The sequence below is a fragment of the Mauremys mutica genome, chromosome 22 (genome assembly GCF_020497125.1).
Source record: "Mauremys mutica isolate MM-2020 ecotype Southern chromosome 22, ASM2049712v1, whole genome shotgun sequence".
Lineage (NCBI taxonomy): Eukaryota > Metazoa > Chordata > Testudines > Geoemydidae > Mauremys > Mauremys mutica.
The window spans coordinates 16,758,359-16,773,400 of NC_059093.1; positions in this window are offsets into that span (position 1 = coordinate 16,758,359).

Genomic DNA, 15,042 nt, shown 5'->3' on the forward strand with positions numbered 1-15,042 from the left:
TGCTGGAGAATCAAATCAGTTTGGTATGTTTGTGGGCAGCTTCTACGTTAATTTCTTGCTGAGGAAAACTCCAGACTGATAGCACCAGAGTCCAGTATCTACCCAATAGAGATAACATGGGTATAACAGTGCAAACTTCCCCCACGCTGCTCCGTCAACGTGGCTCAGCATGGACCTGGTGTGGGCCGACGGAAATTCAGTTGTAATAATCTGAGGTTGGGTAAAATTTTCAAAATCTAAGAAGCCTGCTTTGCTGAATCTGGCAATGATCGTGCTAATCAGTGCCAATTGTGGTGAGTATGTTAACGGAGACACCTGTCCTGTGGGAAGTGGTCTGAGCCCACCAAACTCACAAGCCACTGCGTGGCCACCAGCTGGCAATGACTTTAGTTGGATTCAATCTGGTTGCCTCTGAAAGGCCTCATATACCAAAGTTGCTCTCCCGAGCTATGCAGTTTGCCATCAGCGTCATTTCTTAGCAACTGTATAATGTTTATTCAACACAGTGAAATACATATGGTTTGTTTTTATTTTGCATCCTTCGCACAGAGCCCAGTGCTTCACAGGGAGTCAATTGCAGGCAGAGGCCAATGAGAAAAGGGAGATTTTAAGGTAAGAGGGGAACTAGCTTGCAGGGCCAGGATAACTGCAGATAAAGGGGTAAGGGGAGGGTCTCGACAGGAGGCCAAGCCTGGAAGAAGCAAGAGACTAGAATGGAGTGCAAGTGGATAGCTTGGAGCTGGGGTGAACTGGGTGGGCTTCTGTTCATGGAGGTTTGGAAACCAGTCGGTTGGTTCTGACCTGGATTTGATGATTCAGAATGGGGTGATACGGTCCCATTTCCTGGTGTGAAGAAGTAGCCTGGCCGCAGCGTGCTGGGCCTCCTGAAATGTACAGTGGGAACTGGGGAAAAGCAGATTACAATAGTCCAGCTGGAAGCAGTTAGCTCTTGGATAACAGTTCAGTTGAGGCAGGTCAAGGGAAGAGCGAGTCTTGCCAATGTTCTGGAGGTGGTGAGAGCTGACTTCAACATGGGAGATGGAGGAGGGAAGAGCTGAAGTCTGATCACACCCTTTAGAGCTGCATGCCAAAGGAACCCTGCATGCATGGCTCTTCGTTTCCCTCTGCTACTCCCCGGGCAGACATCCCCATCCCCATCCCCAGGGCACTGAAGCAGGTGGAGGGAATGGGTGGGAAGAGGGCTGGGCTGATGGTGGGTGGACTCGCATCCTCCATTCACCAGTCTGGTGGGAATTAGAGCAATAGTCACTGAGTTTAAGGCCAGAAAGGATGAGCAGATCATGGAGCTGATAAAGCCACACCCTGCATTAACTTTCTGCTGAGCCACCTCCAGGGATGGCTGATGCCGGGGAGCAGGGATTGAGCTGCTGCAGATCTCTGCAGTTGTACAGCGCTTGTGGGCCAGGCCCTGGCTTTGTTCCATAGGATGGTGCCCAGGGCAGGAGTGTCAAACTCACTTGGAGAGGGGAGAGCCATGTTTAACTGTGGTACAGGGGCTGGCGTGATAATTTCAGGCTCCATGCATTCACCAGCTGAGTTCCCATTGGCAGTGATGGGGCATTAGCACACAGGCCAAGTGGAGACTCAGTAACCTTCTGGCTGCTGTTGTTATTCCATAGTTTGGTGCTATATTGTCACTCACATTCAGCATCACTGGGCAAATCTGCTCCCCTTTAAGGCATCCCAACTCATGCCCTTTGTTTCTCTTCCTTTCCCAGTTTCAGGAATGTCTCAACGATCGCTGGCCTTGGAAACAAAGTTAAGGTGTGAGAGGAGAGTGCCACAGGCTTCATTCTTCAGAAGGAGGAATGTAGGATGAAATCAGGATCTCATGGAATATCAGGGTTGGAAGGGACCTCAGGAGGTCCACAAGTCCAACCCCCTGCTCAAAGCAGGACTAATCCCCAAACAGATTTTTGCCTTAGATCCCTAAGTGGCCCCCTTCAAGGATTGGGCTCACAACCCTAGCTTTAGCAGGCCAGTGTTCAAACCACTGAGCTATCCCTCCCTCAACTATGCTTAGCCTAGTATGGCTAAGCTAAAATTGTTCTGGTCTCAGCCTGTAGGCCGTGCATTTCAGCCATGTTTTACTTACATACCTAATACTCCCTCATCACTCCTAAAGTCTTACCAATCCTATATGTCTGTAATCCTACCATTTAAATCTATCTAGTTTACATTGAATATATATGGAACAGCATATAAATTGACCAGAACATCACATAATACAATGATCAATGGATGATAAAATGAACTCCCATGTAGATGGGAAATCTGGCTTCAAGGCTGACTGATCAGATGCCAGGATCTGGCCCTATGGGCCTGTGCAAATGAAGTGTGAACTGCTCCCAGATCAGACCTCTCCTCTCACTCTCTCACACTAGCAACAGGGTTTCACACCCTCTGTACAGGAGGCAATGACAACCCGTATTGCAAGGCAGAGTTTTCCCGATTCCACTTACAGTTCAGGCTGAAGTGTTCTGTTTCCCCTTTGTTCCCTCCATTCTGGTATGGCCATGACTGTATCCTTTAATCTTTCCCCATCCACCTACTCCTTCTGGGACATCTCACTACTACTCCCAGCCTTGTACATGACTTCTCTGTGGGTGGCCTCCAAGCTACAGTCCAGCTTTCCTTGACTCACTCTCTGTTTTGTGTCTCGACTCTGCTCAGACACAAAACAGAGGGTTGGCTCAGTGGTTTGAGCATTGGCCTGCTAAACTCAGGGTTGTGAGTTCAATCCTTGAGGGGGCTATTTAGGGATCTGGGGCAAAAATCTGCCTGGGGATTAGTTCCCCCTTTGAGCAGGGGGTTGGACTAGATGACCTCCTGAGGTCCCTTCCAACCCTGATGTTCTATGATATGAGTGAAAGACCTAGGAATAACCCTATGCCCATCAGTTCACAAGGTTACTGCATAAGATGTGCTAATAGTGAGGTTATGGCAAAATGGATTGTAATACACCACAAGACACCAGCTGTAACATCTCTGAATGTCTGTTTGACCTCAGGGTTCTGCACAGATGCTAATGAGAATAAGAGGGACTACAACCAACCTATGAAAAAGGGGGTACCCCAATATTCATGGGCCAAGTATTTAGCTGGTGTCATCAGTATTGCTGTATTGTGGAACTTTACTGATTTAAATGAGCTGAGGATCTGGCCCATTGTCAGGCCAAATGGTCCTCTCCCAGGGATGAGTCAGGAGAAACTCAGCTGAAGTCAGTGGAATTGTGTCTGCATGAAATTGTGAGGCTGATTATCCAGTTACTTACACCAGCTTCACCCTGATGAAATTTCCATTGCCTTCTGATTTGCTCCCCTGCAAGAACAGAACCCAATGGAGTTGGTCTAAGTGGGGGAAGGATCAGGCCGGGATCTCGCCCATGGTGTTAGAGCAGTGTAAAATGAGTGTGAAAGGAAAATCAGGTTCATTGACTTCAGGGAAGTTGCACTACAGCAGGGGTGGGCAAACTATGGTCCGCAGGCTGGATCCGGCCCATCAGCCGTTTTAATTTGGCCCTCGAGCTCCCACTGGGGAGTGGAGTCTGCAGCTTGCCCCCTGGTGCTCCAGCCAGGGATCAGGGTCAGGGGACACTCCACGCAGCTCCTGGAAGCAGCAGCATGGACTCCCTCCAGCTCCTACATGTAGGGGAAGCCAGGGGGCTCTGCTCTGCACGCTGCCCCTGCCCCAAGCACCGCCCCCGCAGCTCCCATTGGTGGGAACCTCAGCCAATGGGAGCTGCAGGGGTGGTGCCTGTGGACGGGGCTGTGTGCGCAGCCATCTGGCCATAGCCTCTGCATAGGAGCCAGAGAGGGAACATGCCGCTGCTTCTGGGAGCCATTTGAGGTAAACGCTGCCTCGAGCATGCACCCCTGAGCCCCTCCCCATGCCCCAACCCCCTACCCCAACCTTGATCCCCCTCCTGCCCTCGATCCCAGCCCAGAGCACCTTCCTGATCTCCAAACTCCTCATCTCCAGCCCCACCCCAGAGCCCACACCCCCAACCAGAGCCCTCACCCCCTCCCACACCCCAACCCCAATTTTGTGAGCATTCATGGCCTGTCATACAATTCCTATTCGCAGATGTGGCCCTCGGGCCAAAAGGTTTGCCCACCCCTGCACTAGAGTGACACTGGCGTAATTTAGATCAGGATCCGGCCCTATTTTCCCATCACCCCATGGTCTGTTGTGTCCATTCCCAGGCTGCTGTGAAGGGTCTCGTGCTGCGCAGTTCACATCTGCTGCACAGAATCTTTGATAAAACAACAATTGGCATAGAGCTGCACAACATCTGTTATCTTGCACAACCGGAATCACGCAACCCTCCCCCCCTTCATTTGTCTGCTAGCAGCGAACAACTTCACAACCAGGGCCAAGCATTCTCCCTTCTCCAGCACATGGTCCCAGTAGGACAGTGAACAATGGGACACACACAGCTCAGCTGAAGGCTCTTTCATTAGCCGGACAGCTGAGAAGCAGAGACATGTTGGGCAGCGGGTGCGGGTGAGAATTGTTGCCGTGTGAAAGCATCAGTGTAAAATAGCCACTTGTTTGTCTCACTCACAGTATTTCTGCCAAGAAATAACAGGACCAAGACCCTCAGTGGGTGTCCATCAGCAAAGTTCCACTGAAGTCAGGAGAGTTGATTTATACCAGTGGATGACTTGGTCCAATATGCTAAAAAAAAATAGGGACATCGTCCTGTCTGTGAATGTTGGCTAGTAGAGCATCTATCTATCTATCTATCTATCTATCTATCTATCTATCTATCTATCTATCTATCTATCTATCTATCTACTGGCCTGCCTGTTCTCTCACTTACTCCAGTTTCAAAGGAGTCACTCCTGATCTATTCTGACGTAAGTGAGAGAAAAAGGGGAACAGTATCTGAGCATGGGCGCCAAGTTTGTATAATTTTTGGTGGTGCCCAGAATGGGTCCAAGCAGAGCCATCCCATGCATAGGATGGACTGGGGCAACTGCCCCAGGCCTTGCAATTTAGGAGGCTCTGTGTTTTGGGGGGCTCCGTGATTCAGGGGACTCAGGCTCCAGGGCAGCCTGTGGGGGTTAGCGAGGGGCCTGGTGCCAGCAGCAGCGAGTGACCCAGACCTACCCCGCACCGCAGGCTCCCCGAGTTGCTCAGGGGAGGGGACGGAAGCGGAAAAGAGGTAGGGCAGGGGCTTGGGGGAAGGGGTTGAATGGGGGCAGGGGCGGAGCAGGGGCGGAGAGGCGGGATGGGGACTTGGGGTGGCGAGAGGGCAGGGTGGGGTGGAGTTGGGGCAGAAAGAGGAAGGGCGGAGCGGAGCGGGGTAGGCTGGAGCTGGGTCACTCGCTGCTGCCGGTGCCAGACCCCCCACTAACCCCCCCAGGCCGCCCTGGACCCTGTGTCCCCCTGAAGCGCGGGACCCCGCAAAGCATGGGCCTGGGGCCGTTGCCCCGGTCCGTCCTATGGACGGGATGGCTCTGAATACATAAGCCCAAACATTGGTGGAGCCGGGCCCACGTTCCTGAATATTGGTGGAGCCGGGCACCACGGGCCCGTATAACTCGCTGCCTGTGTATCTGAGCACCTTCAAGGTATTGAACATGGAAGTTTCTATCCCCACCCAGCCATGCTGTGGCACACGCTGTATGGACCTTGAGCTCCATCTGCTCTGCTCCCCAGCTGAGGTCATGATGGATGGCTTGTAGCTTGTTAGCCCTCCAATGGCAGTACCTGGTCTCGCCCCATATGACTGAAATATTTGAAAGTTCTTTGCTTCCACGCTCTCCACCATCTGCTTCTGCTTTGGTTTGGCCTAAGCTGGTTCTGATCTCAGCAGGGCAGGAATCTTCACATCACCCCAGATGGCTTGCCCCCTCCACCTCCCCCTCCATCATTATTCAACTCACTTTCCAAGTCCCCGCCCTCACCAAAAGCTCCTCAAGAATGTGGGTGAAACATCACCCAGCAAAACCCCTCTGCCCCACCTACGAGGGAACTTTTCTCAGCGTGTGAGCAGCAGACAGATTTCTTCTGCTTTTCCTTTCCCGGCGCTGCCCTTTGCACAAGAGGTGAAAGAGCAGCAACTTTTTTGGACATTAGCTGGAATGAGCAAATCTGCAGCAGAATCCAGCTGGTGTTTCTATTTAGCAGACTCCCAAACTGCAAGGGCTCCAGCCTCCTTCCCTTCCTCTGTGGTGGTCCTCCCCTATTCTCTGCTGGCTGTTCTGCTAAGCTTCCACTGCTGTCCTCAAGGGTGCATCATATTTACTAACTTCTGCTCTGGTCAACTCATTTTAAGAACCTTCAAACAGAAAACAGGCAGAACTTGCAATCTAAAAACATACTCCAGTGCAATACATCACACTATGCTACGGAGGGGGAAGTCTCCAGACCTGAGGAATGGCCCCTTCTCTGATAATGACTCAAGGTGAGGGCGAGGCCAAAGCCACTGAGAAACATCCCTGCTTTGTACAGGAGTCCTAAGGCAATGGACAGGTGGGGTACGGTAAAGAAAAGACCAGGGCAACATTTTCAAAAGTAGCGTTCAGCTGTGAGGGCCACGGTTTCGGGAGCCCAACGTGAGCCGCTGAAAGCTGAGGAAGGATAGTCCTGTGGTTAGTGAGGGCTGAGGAGCAATTCAAGTCCCTGCTCTACCACCAGCAGGGGCAAGTCACTCAGCCACTCCATGCCGTAGGTGCGCTGGTAAAATAGGAATAATAGCACTGCCCGCCCTCACAGTGGTTCTGGGAGAACACGCACATCAACGATCGGGAGGTACTGGGGGGGGCTTTTCGAACCAAAGCTAGCAGGAGTCTCACGTGAGCCCCTCCATTTGAAAACACTGGCCGCGTTAATACGGTGCTGGCGTTTGCGAAGCTGAGGGACGCATTGTGCCCGTCGGTCGTGTAGGTGAGTTTAGTGCTGACACCCTGGAGAGCAAAGGCCATTCACCCACAGAGCAGGACTGGACTGGGCAGAGCAGCACATGCTCCTCACATGCTGACCTGCTCCCACCATGCCTCCGCCCACCCATGAGGGACACCGTGCTGCTTTGACGAGCGTTCAGTCCCCATGGCTCCAGGAGTCGGCCTCTCTACTGAGGGCCAGCTAGAGCCAGTCAGGGAGTGGCTTTGTGCTGAGGGATTAATTCATGAAGGGAGATTATCTGGGGCTAACCTGGGGAAGCAACTGACTGAATGTCTTTATTCGCGTTGCTCTGGCACAGTCACAAGGATCTGAGCAGCCTGCCAACATGAATGACGCATCTGCCTGGGCAAGATGGAAGGCGAAGTGACTTGCCCAAGGCCTTTGAAGGAATCTCAGCTAGAGGCAGGATTGGAACCCAAGTCTTTGGCCTCTTAGACTGGGCCAGATCCTGGGGCTCTGCCTCCATGCAGCTCAGGAGGGAGAGTGCAAGGGGGGTATGTAGTCTCATTTGCTCTCCTCTGATCCTGGGGTCACTGCTCATGTCCCCCAGTATAAATCAGAGCAGCCTTAATGTTGCTCCGCATTACCAGCCTCAAGAGAGAAAATTTACGCACTGGACCCCTTGAAGAGATCAGACATCAGGAATCAGAGCCAAAGAATCGTGCGATTGGCCCCATCAATCATGAGATTTTTAAAAGCATCATCAGACTCTGTTTTAAAGTCTTTTTAATTCCCCACCATTGCTCCGCCAGTGTGGGTCAGAGAATTTCCGGTTGAAAAGCCAATCTCTAGCGCGCACAAAAATGCAGCTCTCCCTGGATGCTCAGCTGGAGACTTCGGTCACCATCTCAGCATCCCGGGAAAGGGGAACTGCCGGCTATTTTCTATTACTGTCTTGACTCCCCCTGCTTCCCTGCTTTGCTGCTCTCCGGAGCTTCTCCTCTGCCAAATCCCAGGTGGAGGAGAAGTCCCAAGGCAGCGGGAAGCGGGGAAGTGTTCCCAGACACCAAGCCAACTTTTGCAGCTTGAGACCATCTCTACTGGTAACAATTCTGAAGTGGCTTCACATCAAACTAGTGGTTAAAGGCTTTGTCGGTGAGCCACAGGAGCCTTTAACTTCCTCTACTGAGACAACCAGCCACAGTCTCCTTCCCTGACCTAACCCTCTGCAATGGATTTTAGAAACATGGGGCCCCCGCCTTAGTGAGATGGCACCTACCCAGTCGCCGTTAGCACCTTAATCTTTCTGATCAAACCACTAACAACGCAGGGCAGACTTGCACTGAGCTCCTCATCTGGGCTAGATTGTCCCAACTCCCTCCTCAGCTCCACCTAATGCTTTTCTTTTGATCATGTTGGTTTAGAACATTAAAGTGTAACTTTATGAAAAACAACACAGCTGGGCTGAGATCTGAGCGCGTGGATTTCCTGAAATCCCCCTTTCTTTTATCAAACACTTTGGGAGCTTATTTCATTTGCCTTCCCCGGCTGGGCGCAGCTGTTGCAGGGACAGGTTTCACAATGCACAAGTCGATGGAGAGCCTTACGCTTTCGCCTCAGCCAGGCTCTTAATGATCCCTGCTTTGTGAAATCTGAACCTGGGGCTGGCCTCAGGTTTCAGTCCTACTGCTAAACTCTTTAGTGGAGTCTATTGGGTCCTGGCTGGAATTCCAGAGTAACTGTATCTCTTGGTTGCATCTCTGGGCAGCCTGCACAGTGATGGAAAAATGGCACATTGCAAAACACGGCCATCAACAAGTGCCAGGCAGGAATCCTGTGTGACAAGGGCTGTGTTCACCCGCGGCCATTGGATAAACTGGCTTGGATCCAAAGGTCCACCAGAGCCTTTGCCCCAAACTGACCTGATTCTCTGGAGCTAGTTTGCTGATGTGTTTGCTTGTTTCTGGTTGCACTAGGAGCCATGCCAAAATGCCAGGAGGGAGGCTGTCCTCACCCTGTTTCTGGCTGGAACCAGGGAATATGGCAGGTGTTTGTTAATGTTATTTATCAGGGGCTATCAGCGTGCTCAGCACGGCATAGTACACAGCAGAAAGCACAGTCCCTGCTCCAAGGATCTAAGTTACACCAACAGTGCAAATCACATACAGTGCGACAAGAGGAAGTTTTATCACAAAGGGGTGCAGTCTTTAAAGTATATGGTCCTGTTTCCCAGGCACACTATGGCTGCTTTGTGCCGCTCCAGCAATGCAAAGGAGTGTGCCATCTTAACTAGCCGGTTCAGCTAGGCTTACATTGGCTTTGCATTGCAAGACCAGTGCACACTAACTGGAGTGTTCTGGTGTCTGTGGCCCTTTATGTACCTAAGTACTGCAAAACGAGCTGCTGTGCTGTGCTTACCATGGTACAGGAGACTGAAATCATCATTACGGTACATTGGCTCTGTGGTAAAGACAAGTTCATTTAAACCGCTTGTGGCGTTAGATGCTAGGCCTGTGTATGAAGCTGCAGAGCCATTCTGCTGACTCATACTGGCAGCCAGACCAGCTGGCTCTTATTAGCTTCAACTCAGGAGGTGGGAATGTTGCCAGAGTCCCCAGATGCTCACATATTTTAGGGGTGCCTCCAGTACCCAAGAAATGCTGGTGAGCCAGGGATCATGGATTTTCAAAGTCAGCCCATGGTAGCAGATCAGCACTTTTCTTCCCCTACTGTGAGCACTGATGACTGGATGTGTTGGGCTGGCATCCCCTACTGAAGAGAAGAACCAAAGAACTGTGTCTGGGGCGAGGCGCATTCCAAACTTGCACTGGGCATCAGTTGCTGCTCATTATAGCATTTGGAATAGCACTGAGGTCATAGGGAACTTTCTGCAAAGTTCCTAAGGAAGGAAAATGGCCAAAAATCTCCTTAAATGTCTAACCTGCGTCTGAGATGTTCCGATGTGGGGAGGAGAGGACAGGGCTCTGCATTCCTTCAAAACCAAGGCCAACTTTCCAAACCAACTCCCCAGAGATTGGATCCATCAGGGGGACTTGGCAGGAGAATTGCATTTTTAATGTCCATTTCAGTGTTTTTATCTCTTTTCTGTTCGGCGTTGATTTATGCTTCTCAGGGTTTTATCTACGCTGCTGAATTTCTCTTTCCCATGATTTATACCACCTTCATGTTTCAACAGATAGCCTGCGTTCCTTTCCGTTGGGAGCTGCCCTGATGCTGATAAAGATTCTTCTCCCTGAACGTCAGGGGAAAGACTTTCCTCTCTGCTCCATCAGGGACCCCAGACTCAGGGAGCACCTGATCACGCAGCGATTGTGTGGCTGCATGCATGATGAATCAGCGAAAGGCTCAGTGGATAGGCTCTGGGTGGCTCTGGGACTTTGGAGATCACACGCTTAATGGTGTATCAGCAACAGTTGTTTTGTCCCATCATAAAGTCATGGGGCCATGTAAGTACCACAGAGGGATAGATCTGGGAATAGAGCCCAATAATCCTGACTCCCAGTCCCCGCTATCCGTCCTTCGTGCCTCAGGGGATGACCATTTAGATTTTGGCTGAGATTTTCAAATGGTGCCCAACTCCCACTGGAAGCCCAGGGGAATTGGGGCCTCCTTCTCTTAAGCCCCTTTGAAAATTCCAGCCTTAGCAAGAGCGTCTCTTGATTCACATCAGCGAACACAGCACGTACTGTAGGCAGGGGAGACTAAATGAGAATTTTGCCATGAACTAGCTCCAAAGTATCTTGAGTTACTGGGTTTCTGGGTCATTCTGGAGAGTCTAGAAGGCCACCTCTTGCCAATTTCGCTCTTCCTTCTAAACGGTCACCAGTCTGGGGTTATGTCAACAAAAATGATTAGGGGGCTGGAGCACATGACTTACGAGGAGAGGCTGAGGGAACTGGGATTGTTTAGTCTGCAGAAGAGAAGACTGAGGGGGGATTTGATAGCTGCATTCAACTACCTGAAAGGGGGTTCCAAAGAGGATGGATCTTGACTGTTCTCAGTGATACCTGATGACAGAACAAGGTCTCAAGTTGCAGTGTGGGAGATTTAGGTTGGATATTAGGAAAAACTTTTTCACTAGGAGGGTGGTGAAGCACTGGAATGGGTTACTTAGGGAGGTGGTGGAATCTCCTTCCTTAGAGGTTTTTAAGGTCAGGTTTGACAAAGCCCTGGCTGGGATGATTTAGTTGGGGTTGGTCCTGCTTTGAGCAGGGGGTGGGAATAGATGACCTCCTGAGGTCCCTTCCAACCCTGAGATTCTATGATTCTATGTTGTAAAACCCACCCATCTTCTCCTGACAGAGCAGCAAACTCCATGGGGCATCAAGTAAACCTTCCACTGACCAGTTGGCTTTTGAAGACTCCTTCTTGCGGGAGCCCTTCATGGCCGCTGTGCCTGTGTGAGTGCCTGGGCCATAACAATCGCAGGCCATTGTTTTGGAAACAGACATTGGCTCTGTTGAGATGAATGCTCTGATTAGTGCTGTATTCCTGCAGGAGTTGTTGTCTACTCGTGTGACCCTCGTGTTTGTGGTTAAGCAGTTCTGCCTGGTATATTTTACACTTTTATGAGCCTCTGAAAAAACAAACCCTTTGTGACAGCTGTTCCTAATTTCTCATATTTATTTATGCCCTACTGTCCTCTCATTTATTGGATGGATTATAATTAATTACACCAAATCTTGCAGGCATTGCGCCTGCTAGGATGACACCATTTCTGGACAGTTCAGACTCAGTGTCCGTGAAAGGAATTTCTCTTCTTCGGGTGGCATGCGTCTTGAGAATTCTATTCCCCATATGGGAGAGTGGAATGGGGGTGGGATGGGAGGACACCACAAGAAAAATGGAAACTAACATAGAGTCATAGAGGTTAAGGCTAGAAGGGACCACTAGATCATTTAATCTGACACCTGTATATCATAGGCCACCAACACCACCCAACCACCACCACACCAAGCCAACAACCCGAATTAGATCAGAATATTACAGTCCTCAGAAGACTAAACTCTTGTGTGTCACAGACAGAGAACAGGAGGGACTGAGGTGCACCAGTGCATGAGGCCCTTGCAATGGAGGGGAATTCATTAAGTGAGGTATACCCAGATGACCCTAGGGAGTGACCCATGTCCCATGCTGCAGAGGAAGGTGAAAAAACCCCAAGGCCGCATCATCAGCACTCTGCAGGGGCAACTCAGTTTGTCCTGTGGAACATACTCCTGCAACATGGCATCATCACATGGCATTGGAATACTACAGCACCTGGGGGAACCTCAAGAGATGATTCATAGATCTGCTCCAGAATAATCCCTAGAGCAAAGCTTTTAAAAGCTTGATTTAAAAGTTGTCCATGATGGAGAATCCACCATGATCCTGTCCCTTGGCAAATTGTCCCAACAGTTAATTACCCTCACTGTTCAAAATTGATGCCGTATTTCCAGTCTGAATTTGTCTAGCTTCAACATCCAGCCATTGGAGAATGTTAGACCTTTCCCTGCTAGACTGAAGAGCTGATTGCAATATTTGTTCCCCCTATAGGTACTTATAGATTGTGATCAAATCACCCCTTAACCTTCTGATGACTGGCCCAATTCCACAGACCTGATAGGTGTTCTCAGCCTGCACGTGGTGTTTATGGGAGTCTTGAGACGAGTGGCCATCCTGTGTACCAAGGCTCTAATGCGGGACGTGATATGCATCAAAGGCCAGACAAGAGGAGCATCATAAAAATGATAGCACAGGAGTCTTCTCAGATCAAATATGGACATCTGTGCAACTAGAGAGCTGTGCAGTGGAGGCAATAAAGAAGGGGGAACCATTCACCTGCCTTTCACCCTTCCTGGAATGTGCTAATTAGCCCGGTGGAGCCAAAGTGTAGCGCGCCAAATTCAGCCCTAATCTAACTCAATTGATATCAGTTCCAGTGCGGAGCTGGAGGAGGTCTGGGAACTGTCAGGCAGGGAGTCGCGTCACTGGAGCATAAAGTGATTTGCAAGCACATCTGTAGTGTGTCCTTGGATTTCAGACGGCGCATGGTGTGTATCGGACTGCACAGAGCCGAGTCTCATTACACCAGGCATGGGCTGGAAATGTCAGACCAGCAAAGGCACCTTTACTCAGCTGGACCCAAACCCTGGGGGCTTGGGCAAAACCATCCCTGAAGTCAACGTGTAACGGTCAACACCACTCGACCCTGCCCCCCTTGTTGAGTGGATCTTAGCAGTGATGGGTAGTTTATAGAGCGGGATGAAGCCAGAAGATTTTATTGAATTTGAATACATTATTAATGAATTGTTATGATTGTTCATTTGAAATGCAGAAGGGCCTAGGAGCTGCAGCCAGAGAGCAGCCCCCCCTCTCCATTGCTGTACAAACATCGAACAGAATTATTCGAAAGATGCTGCTGACATGCATCAAATCATTTGTTTGCTGCATAGTGTTCAGTTAGCTGCAGAACAGGGCAAATGACACACAAGTGAACGCACTCCTGGAGTGATAATGACCAGTGTATTACCAGTGAATGACACTGAACCTGCCTGAGCTGTTTGTTGCGGTTTGTCCCGGTGGAGCGCTCGAGCCCCGTGCGAACACTCACGCACAAAGGATGACGTTGCACGTGTGCGAGCGAAGACACCTGGTTATATGGCTCCGTGGGACTAAGGCCCAGGTCGGAGGCGACTGGGAGGGCTGACGCTCCCACCTTGCCACCAGGAGGCCATGCAGAGCCCCCTCCAAGGACATTGTGGAGATTAGGCACTGCAGGAAGTACGGCCCAAAGGGGCCAAGCGACAGCAGCACCCTGTGTCCCTCTGATCAGCCCATGCGCACTATTTAACCCTGGAGGGTGGCCTGGGAAGTCGGCTGAGTGATTGCACTGATCTCTGGCCTGCGGTGGCTCCAGACCTCACCTGGCTTTCTGATCTCCAGCATCCAACCCCAGCCTAACTCTGACCCTGACCCTCGCCTATCAACCCGGCTCTAGCCATTACTCCAGTCCCTGCTTGCTGTCTACTGCCTTGTGGCCATCCTCGACATGTGGCCATGACTACTAGGCCCAACTCTGAGTCGCAGTTCCTCCTCCTGAAGTGATTGGTTGGTTGGCAGGTTCCCCCATCTCTGGTCCGTCTCTTTGTGCTCTTCCGACTCATCTTTCCGTTCCCTTTTCCCTTTACGGTGCCTCCTGTTGCTCTCTCCCGTGGTGCTGTGTAGCTGTCAGGCAGGCCTAACCCCCCCACGTCCCGCTCCTCCTCCTGAACGCAAGGCTGGAGCAATCTCCATCACAGAGCCTGGGAAGTTTATCAGGCGAGTAAATGAGTTTTAAATCTCATGTGCCAGGACGTACCTGGGCCAGTTGTAAACTGACAGTCCTGGGGGAGGGTAACTTCAGAGAGGAGAAGCTGAAATTGAACATTCTTGGCTCAAGTCTCTAGCCCCGTGATGGAAACTTTGGAATAACCATTTAATAAAGACCATCTGGGAGGCTCATTTGAGCAGCAGCACCCACTGGCTCCCTGCAGCGAAGGCTCCTCCAGCGTTTACCTCACAGCTCTTCTCAGCAGTGTATCACCGGTCGGGCCGGAGGCTGGGTGTTTTGTTGACTCCGTTTCCAGAATTTACTCTGTTTCTTACTTTCAGGGGCTATTTTCTTCTCGCTGATTTCACTTAGTACTATTAGGATTTGTTATTTGTATTGTGATGACACCCAGCTGCCTCAGACATGCACCAGCAGCGGTAGGTGCCGTACGAACACAGAACAAAGAGAGAGGCTCTGCCCAGAGAGTTGACAGTCTGAGTCATCTCCTGCCTGGAGAAATCTCCCAGGCACCCCAGGGCTTGGCCATGCTTGGGTTACATCAGATCAGCCACAAGCAGCTTCCAAAGGAGACTAGATTAGCACAGCTCCTCCTGACCCTGCGGCTGGCTCACCTGCATCCCGGACCTCAGGAGTCCTTGTACTAGCCTCACCTCAGTGACACCACAACAGGAAGAACCAGTGACGTCGGCGCTGAGAGCCAAATCCCTCCGGCCTTCCCCAGGGCTGTGTCACAGCTTCACAAGGGGAGACCCGCAGGAGGGGCTCAGGGTTGGAAAACACTGGGAGCGTCCCTTTGCACAGGGTCTCTTCCCAGGCCTCATGAGGAGGTGCAG